We start from the raw sequence: 10,000 nt of genomic DNA, 5'->3' as shown, positions 1-10,000 counted from the left end.
TATGTAAATAGATTCAAGACACACTTACAGCTTCTACTAAGTGAGAACCCAGATAAATCTACATTATATCAAAAACAAAAACGCAAATGAGGACAGGAGTTTCAAACTCCCTGATTCTCCAAAAGTCAAGGACAGAAGAGCTGAAGAAAGAGTACCTACAGTAATAACGGTACTCCAGCAGGACCGCAGCAATGGGATAAAACTAGAAAAAGAGAATATGTACACATGCACACACTCACACACACACACATAAATATGAGAGATTGTTTATAAGATAGTCTAGTTACACCATCTTACGTATGTCTCATTAACGTAAGACTATTATTAGTTATATAATGCAAATTAATGTCAAATCACCAGATATGCTTAACTTTTATACGTAACATTTCTGAAATAGAGAAAATGCTGATAGAATTCACCGTATGTATGTATATAGATATGTACATATACATCCATCCGTACACACACACACACACACATATACACATATATAGATATGCATGTGTATGCGCATTTGTGTGTTTGTAGTATATGTGCTTATATAGATACCTACAATACATATAAGTATATTGTAATGTAAGAGTTGTAACGTAGTTTTTTCTTGAATTCTTTAAATTATTTCAGCTTTAAAGCTGCGGTCGTGCTGGGGCACCACCGTTTTAAAAAGCAGACCAGGCACCTACTGCCGAAACCCAGGATATAGAAACATTTTACATAGTACACACACTATACACGTATGTGTACGTGAGTGCGTGCATGCGCGTGCGTGTATGTACGATCATGCTGGAATAGCATTGCATTCGCTATATCCTGTTATTGTTTAGGCGCTTTATTACAGCTATTTCAATGTTCTTGTGTGTTTATGTAGTCAGTTATCCATTAACGACGATCTTAAACTGATTACAACCTCTTAAACAGCTGATCTTCCATAGAAACTTAATAAGATGATTCCAATCTTCAACACAGGCTATAGTCACATCCCTCATTTTTTTTGTGGGGTGGGGGTAAGGAAATAAACAGATTAGCTTTCAGAAAAACAATGCAATCGTTAAATAGCATCTTACATTGAAAAATTTTTTTTTTCGGTGGTTGTTCTATTTTTATAAGGCATTTAATTAGATATTTGGCAGTTGACAATATATTGCCGTTCTATTATTTTATTCCTTGGTGCATGCCAAGTTTTGGTTCCTTACCAACAGAATCTCTCAGATGGAAATGATAGCGAGTCTATCTCTTGTGTGTTCTATATAACAAATCTTCAGAACTTTGGAGTTGTTCCCGTAACCCTACACTTGTATCTTAAAATTATTGTCTTCGATCTTGTTAGAATTGGATAGAATCTTAATGTCTGAGCAGCCTTATCTAAAGAGTGCACTGCTCACCCACTCTACAAGCTTGCCTGCTGAAACTGGTGTTTGTTTAATTTCAGCGGAAAGAACAAATGTGTAAACGTAAACACATACGATAGCTGCACAGATGGGTTGTTGGAATGTGTGAGCTCCATTAACTCACGTAAAGCCATATGACCAGAAGGCCGTACTCGTTGCTGAAGAACTTAATCGATATGAGATCGATATTGCTGCCCTTTCTGAATCATGATTATCAAGGAAACCAGCTAAGTAAGATAGAACGTGGCAATAGATTCTTTTGGGTTGGCAAACTGACAGATGAGAAATAGAAGAACGGTATTGGTTTTATGATCGGGAAGAACCTAGCTGTTAGACCAGATGAGTGACCATCCTATATGAATGATTGAATCTTTAAATTCCGTTTACCGGTGTCTTGTGGTATTCATATAACTTTCTTTCATATTCATGTACCAACGCATCACTCAGTAAAAAATTACTTTTACTTTTCTAGATGAATTTCAAAGATGTCATTACTTCCACACTGAAAGGTAATAAAATCATACAAGAATAGAGCGTGACTGCAATACTGGTTTATAGTTTGAGACGCATGCATTGGTATAGATAACATGAACAGTAGTGGTCCTCGCCTACTGCTTACGATTCTGTTTGTTCACCGCTCGCCAAAATAGTTTGTTAAAGTAGAAATTTGGTTTTCGCTAATCAACTATTTCTCTAGTGCGTTCCAAAAATTGGATCTACATTAATCAGTGATGCTGAAGATATTCTGAAAAGACGTGTATTTTACAGATCTTTCTCACAATCCACTCACAAGAGTTGAGAAGGTTACAGAAAATATTTCATCATTCATCATCATTGTTCGACCGTGGTCGAGACAATGGAATTTACCATGCTACGCCAGACTTCACGGTCCATCATGGCATTACGGAGGTCCTGTTGCTGGATGCCTGTATCCCTGGAGATTACATCAGGGTAGCAGAGTGTGCGCCCTCTGGTATTGCGAGTAGATGGCTTCCAGAGGAGAAGAGTAGAAATTACTTCTTTTTCAGCTCTACAACAATGTCCAGCAAACTGGACTCTCCTACCTTTCACAAGAGATGACACAGGTGGTAGTTTCCTATATATTTGCATTTTGGTTGGATGGCGCTTCCACGAGAGATTTTGAGCTCTCATAAGGAGGCGAGTGTAGGTTCCATCCAACCGCCTCTCAAGCTTCTTTGATAACGTCCAGGTTTCTGAGCCATATAGTAGAATTGGTTCGACTGTGGCTTTGAAGATTTCAAGTTTGAAGTCTCTACTTTGATTTGATGACCAGATCTTATGCATGTCATTACAGGCTGACCAGGCCATACCCTTTCTAGTTAGAAAGTCTTTTCCAGATGATGATATGTATGACCCAAGATATTTATAATCAGAAACCATATTTAAAGGCGCATTGTTGATAGTATGGATGATGCAATCACTGTTGGACAGGCACTTGTTTATGTATTCAGTTTTGGCCTCATTGAGGTAAAGACCTACACAATTTGAAGCTTGTTCAAGAGATTGTAAAAGAGACTGGGCATTGGAGAGAGAATCACTGATAAGAGCGATGTCGTCAGCAAAATCAGTGTCTGTCAAGTACTCAGCTGGGTGTCTGGAACTTCTTCTTGGTTTTATTTCAAAGCCCTTTCCAGAGATGGTATCAACTGACATACGTAGCACATAATCAACAACAATGATGAAAAGAAATGGGGCGAGTGTGTCTCCCTGCAGTATTCCGGCTCCGATTGAGAAAGATGATGTTTCTCCGTCAGGGGTTAAGATGGTTGAAGACGTATCTGTGTAGAGAACCTTGATGGCAGAATTGATTTTGTCTGGTATCCCATAGAGCTTAAGGATTTCAAACATCTCGTACCTATCTACAGAATCGAACGCTTTAGAAAAGTCTACAAATGCCATTGCAAGATCGCGATTAAATGCTTTTGATTCTTCAATAAGTCTGCGTAGGCATAGTATCTGGCTCAGCGTTGAGCGTCCATGTCTGAATCCATTTTGGTTCTTTCGGAGCAAAGGTTCAACAAAAAGGACAAGACGATTTAGGATCAGTTTGTTGTACAGTTTTGCAGCAATTGACATTAGAGATATACCCCTGTAGTTGGTGACGAGGGATAAATCGCCTTTTTTGGGTATTGGAATGATTTGAGATTGGTGCCAAATCTTTGGAGCGACAAAGGTGGAAAGTGTGTGGTTGCAGAGGTTGAGCAAAAGTGTGTGAAATCTATCATCCTTCCAAATTACAGCCGGGATATTGTCGGGACCAAATGCTTTCGAGGCTTTTAGTTGCTTGGTGGCTGCTGTTAGTTCAAATATGGTAAAAGGGAGGTGTTGATGTCCAGCGTGTCTGATATAGGCACACTTGGAAGAGTGGGATTATCAGGGATTTTGGCATTCTTCCCAAGGAGGTTTTTAAAATGGGTTGACCAATTTTCTAAACACTTCTTAGCTGATCCCCCTTTAATTCTAATTGATGACCCAGAATTTTTGCCTGATAGGTCTTTGATGGATTTCCAGGCGAGATGGTGTTTTTTTACTAATGTGCTCTTTGGATAGTTTACTAATTTTGCCATTGATAAAGTCGACCTCGGCGTTCAAGTATGACTGGGATGGAGAACGGTGGTAAGCTAGTGATATAGACTTTAGATGGTTTCTTGCTTCGGTGACATTTGGGGAATTAGAAGGTTTGCTCTGGCCCCTACTCTTCCTTTTGGGAAGAGTAGCCAGTGCAACTTCCTCTGTTGATTTGATGAGGCTGCTGTATACTTCTTCAATGTTCTCAGCATCTATTTCAGAAGTAGACAGAGATTGAAATGTGTTATAGACCTCAATAGTAAATTGTTTGGACATATCGGGGTTAGATAAGACTTCCTCCCAGTCGATCATTTTCATCGGGTGAGGCTTAGCTTTTTTGGATGAGCGAAGACTAAGCTTAACGGTAGCTGATACAATTCTGTGATCAGAGCCGACAGAACTAAAGGAAGAGTAGGATCTCGAGTCTCTAACACTATTGCGCCATTTCTTTCGAAAGATGAGGTAGTCAATTTGTGCCCTATCACCAAGTGGGGACTCAAATGTCCAAAGTTGACCTTTTGGTTTCATAAAAGAATTGTTGGAGGTGTAGAGATTAAATTCCTCCAAGAAGTCTTTGAGCATTTCTCCGTTCCGATTGGTTTTAGAGTTGAAAGTAAACTTGGTCTCATCGGGTCCTAGTCTAGCATTCAGATCACCAGCTATAACCAGAAAATTATGGAGAGGTACTTGCTCAATGGTTGAACGAAGGGTTGCATAAAAATTCTCAATCTCGTCTGCCACAGACGAATTATGTAACTATTTCATAGTTACTGGAGAAATGGGTAATAATCCTAACATAGAGGAAATTAAAATTGCTATTATACAACTCAGCTCAAGAATGATCCCAGGAAAGGATGATATAGCAGATGTAGTTATTTAGCGTAGTGGAAATATAATGTCTAAATCTTGTCACATGGTTTAACAAATACAGTTTTAATTTTACGTGTTAACGGGAAGAGAAAGAGACTTAATGTTTCGAACTTCTGTCCTTCATCAGAAAAATGAGAAAAGCGTAGTGGGAGTAAGAAGGAAAAAATAGTCCGCGAGAGAAGAGAAAAATGAGCAAGCGATGAAAATACGGAGGGGGTGGGTGTGTGTGTGCAAGTAGGGAAGGATATATATATCTAGAAGCTGGAAAATGGATTGGGTGGTTAGTGGGCATTGCAGGGTGTGTGCATACGTCTAGAAGTGCATAACTGCAGAAGAATAGTGTGTAGGTGAGCGGGATGTGAGGTGTTGGTGCATGTATGTTTGTGTGTAAGGGTTAAGTGCGTATGAAGAAAGCGTGGGTGTGACGAGGTTTGAGGAGGGCGCGTGCGTGAGGTAAAAAGAAAGGGAAGAAGAACGTAGATGATGTGATAGATGTGCATGCAACACCTTTAAACGGATGAAATATTTGGATGAAACACCTTTAAACGGATGAAATAATAAAAATGGAAAGAAAAAAGGATGGAGTTCTTTGACAAGAAATGTTAAAGAATACGGCAAAAAGAACTACAAGGCACTGACAAAATGTCTGGAGAGACTTGATAGAATTTCCAATGGATGGTGAGGAACCAATAAAACAATTGTAGCTGAGGCAAAGGAAAAGCAAGAATGTGGAGGCGTGTTAGGTATGCCTGAAAGTTATTAAAGGGAGAAGTTTTTACACAGAAGAAAAGTTAAAAATGGAATAAGCAATAGTAGAGGAACAAAGTATTAATTCCCTGTACCACATATATGTAATATATTATTAATGCTGTGAGTATATACGTATAATTATGAATTTCTGCATAGTTGTATACACACATGTATATATAAGAACATATACATATACACATACACACATATATACATACATAATACACACACACATATATATGCATATGTATGTATATAGATATATGTATATGAGTATACATATATATATATATATACACGTGTTTGTGTGTGAGTGCACGTATGTATACATATATTTATATATATTTATATACACACACACATATATATATGTGTATATGTATGTATATGTACATATATATGTGTATATGAATACACATACACACAGATATATATATATACATACATGTGTATATGTGTGTGTGTATGTATGTATGTATGTATGTATATACACATATTTATATACTCACGCATGCATACATATATGTATATAAATAGACAGATAATTAGGTCTGCTGAAAGGGATTATGGTGATCAAGCTAAATTATTCATATTCAACATTTAAGTACATTTTCTATTGTTCACTACTACTAATGTGTATACACACGCGCGCGCATATATATATATATATATATACATACATATATATATATATAATATATATATATATATAATATATATATATATATATATATATATAATATATATATATATATATATATATAATATATATATATTATATATATATATATATATATTATATATATATATATTATATATATATACATATTATATACATATATATATGAATATATATATATATATATAATATATATATATATATATTTATAATTAATCAATATAGGGTGGCAAAAAATTTTGTAGAATTTTTTTGCCACCAGCGGCCTAGTGGGAAAAAATTAAATAGTCATAGACCATTTTTAAGTTCAACATCACAATCAAGGAACGGCCATAATAGGCCATTCACCACTAGAAATAACAGCCAAAGCTTCAACCGCAAAATAACATCAATTCCGTAAACCAGGAGAAAATTCCTTGATTGTGATATATATATATATATATATATATATATATATATATGTATGTGTATATATATGAATCTATATATATATATACATATATATACATACATACATATATATATATACATATATATATACATATATATATATATATATTATATATATATATATATATATATATATAATATATATATATGCGTATATGCGTGTGTACATGGTGACAGACAGTAAAACCAGTAAGGGACGTTGAACTATGCAAAAGAATTCTTCTAGAGGAGAAGATATAAATTGAAGTTAATCCACACTATTCTCATAAATAATCTTTTTCTTAGGCTTTCAAATATTGACCAGTGACATTTTTTTAGATTACCATATAACGGAAGTACAATACGATGTTATTTATTATATATATATGGCTGTATGCGAATGCGTGGCTGAAAGCACAAGTACGTATTCGTGAATTTTTCTGCACATGTGAGTGTGTATAGATTTTACAGACGCACATTGAAAACCAGTAGGTATGTAATTGCATATACACTATATATATATATATATATAAATGTCATTATTTCTAATTCTCTCTAAAGGAGACTACGGCAGCGGTACTAGATATTAATAGTCATCGCCAAGCTAACATAGCAGTCCAGAAAAATAGGACACAGGTTTGTGTGTCACATAGCTGGCTAGAAGTGATGGCCTCTTGGAGCTAATCAACGGCAGCATTCGTCCTATTTTTCTCGTCCCTCCCCCATATCAATAGAGTCAACAAAATATTTAATACACATACCCTGAGATTATCTTTAACTGTGCACGTAGTGTGTAAAAAGATTTTAGCAGGTAGGCCCAGACCCGAGGCTGAGGCAGGATGCTCATGCAGGGGTAGCACAACTTGTCCACTAAACTGCCACTGCAATACAGAAACAGTTGTTTACGAGGCAGAAGTAACAGCAACATGACCCAGTGGACAACCGAGCGTACGGAAATATGTGGGGGCAACAGAAAGTCCCTTGAGAACCTGCTTTAATAACCACAAGTCCTCATTCAGCATCCTAGAGATACTGTATGTGTATGTGATTGCATGTATGTGTGCGCGTGCGCGCGCGCGTATATGCATGCATGTATCCGAATCTTAAAGGCCAGCTAAGGACAATCACATGTGTAACCAGCCATGAAGAAAAAATCAGCAGTACAAAGAAATAAAATACCAATTTCTTTATTACCCACAATATTAAACACAGAGGGGACAAACAAGGACAGACATAGGTATTAAGTCGATTACATCGACCCCAGTGCGTAACTGGCACTTAATTTATCGACCCCGAAAGGATGAAAGGCAAAGTCGACCTCGGCAGAATTTGAACTCACGGTGTAATGGCAGACGAAATACCGCTAAGCATTTCGCCCGGCGTGCTAACGTTTCTGCAAGCTCACCGCCTAATGACCGACCAATCCCTTTAAAACGGCAACCAGTTCAACAGCACCTACTCGCCATCCCATTACATTTACACATTCGTAGCAGTTTGCCAACGGCCCTACAGCAGAAACACACCCTGATAAACTCAGAGACTACTATTAAATTCATGCCACGATAGACAGATAGGATGTTCTTCAAGCCGAAGATTTTAAACTTACAGAAACAATATTTACATATCACCTGAGGAAACACAACTAGATCTTATAATACAAGGAAACAGTTGCATAAACAAATACCAGCACACCTGGAGAACTACGTTGCGTGAAAACAATTGTAGTGATTAAAAAATAAATGTCCAACCGTACCCCTTTTTCTTGACTCCAATTTTTTCACTTATATATATATATATATCGGGCTTGTACACGATTTCTCTCTATCAAAAACACTCAAAAGACACTTACTTGCCCAAGGTGCCGTGCCGTAGGACTGAACCCTAAACCACATGGTTGCAAAACGTACTTCTTAACCACAGAACCATGTCTGCAAATACACATAAGCATCAACATGCGCGTGTGTCTGCGTGTCTGTGTGTCTGTGGTTATTTAATTTTATTTCAAGATTTCTTGCCAATAGAGAAAGAGCTGGAATTTCAACATCAACAGGGTATGTGTGTGTATGTATGTATGTATGTATGTATGTATGTATGTATGTATGTATGTATGTATGTATGTATGTATGTGCGCAGATTTGAATGTTATGTTTTATGTAAGTATCCTCGTGTATACAACTTCATGTCTAGACATGTTCATATATACTTAAATGATAAAATTCTGTTTACCTGTTGAACTGTTGGATGGATGGATGGATGGATGGATGGATGGATGGATGGATGGATGTGCACCAATACTTTGATTAACGAAGTCAATATGTTTCACCTCATTTTTACTACGCTAAGTGAAACGTTGTTATCAGAGGAGATTAAAACAGATTTTACGCAGATAAATTCTAATGACTGAAAGAAATAAGAACTGTACATTCATTCAGTCTACCCTGTCTACAATACCTTTCATTCGTTGTCACTCATTCTTTTGATTTCTTTTACTTACATTGGGCAGTGCTGTTGTTGTTCTTTAGTAAAGTGTGTGCATAAAGTTTGGATGACATTATATTTTCAGATACTTATAGATCATCAGGTTCATAATGTCGTTTTTTAAACACAGATGCTCTTATACAAAATAATTTGAACAAAGTTATTTGTATTTCACTTGTATATTATATATATATATATATATATATATATATATATATATATATATTGACAGATAGATAGATAGACAGACAGACAGATGGATATATATTTATATATGTATATATATATTATATATATATATATATATATTATATATATATATATACAACCATGTATATGTATATATATACATACATACATCCACATATGTATACATATATGTGTGTGAGTGTGTGTATGTGTATGCGTGTGTGTGTGTATGGGTGTATCTTTGTGTCTTTGCTTTCCCACCCCCACCCCACCAACCGGTGTTTGTGTATTTACGTATCCAGTAATTGAGCGGTTCGACAAATGAGTTCGATAGACTAAGCTAAAAAGATAAGTATTGGAGTCAATTGATTCTCCTAAAATTCTTCAAGAGTTGTTATACGTGTTTGCTTCCCACTCCATCATGGCCACAGTCTTATGACTAAAACGAGTAAAAAATAAAAAGGTAAAACGTAAGTGGAAAAGAATGATGCAAAATAAATACGGTACTTACTGGCTCTGTAAGGTATTTTTTATTCTTATAATAAAAAGTGGGGTCATCAAAGGTGAACTGCTTTGCCTTTTTCTTAGACCCTTCTGAGTCTTACCTAATACAGTTCAATGCTAACAT

Source organism: Octopus sinensis, linkage group LG5, assembly GCF_006345805.1.
Source record: "Octopus sinensis linkage group LG5, ASM634580v1, whole genome shotgun sequence".
Lineage (NCBI taxonomy): Eukaryota > Metazoa > Mollusca > Cephalopoda > Octopoda > Octopodidae > Octopus > Octopus sinensis.
Note: the sequence above shows the minus strand (reverse complement) of the source record.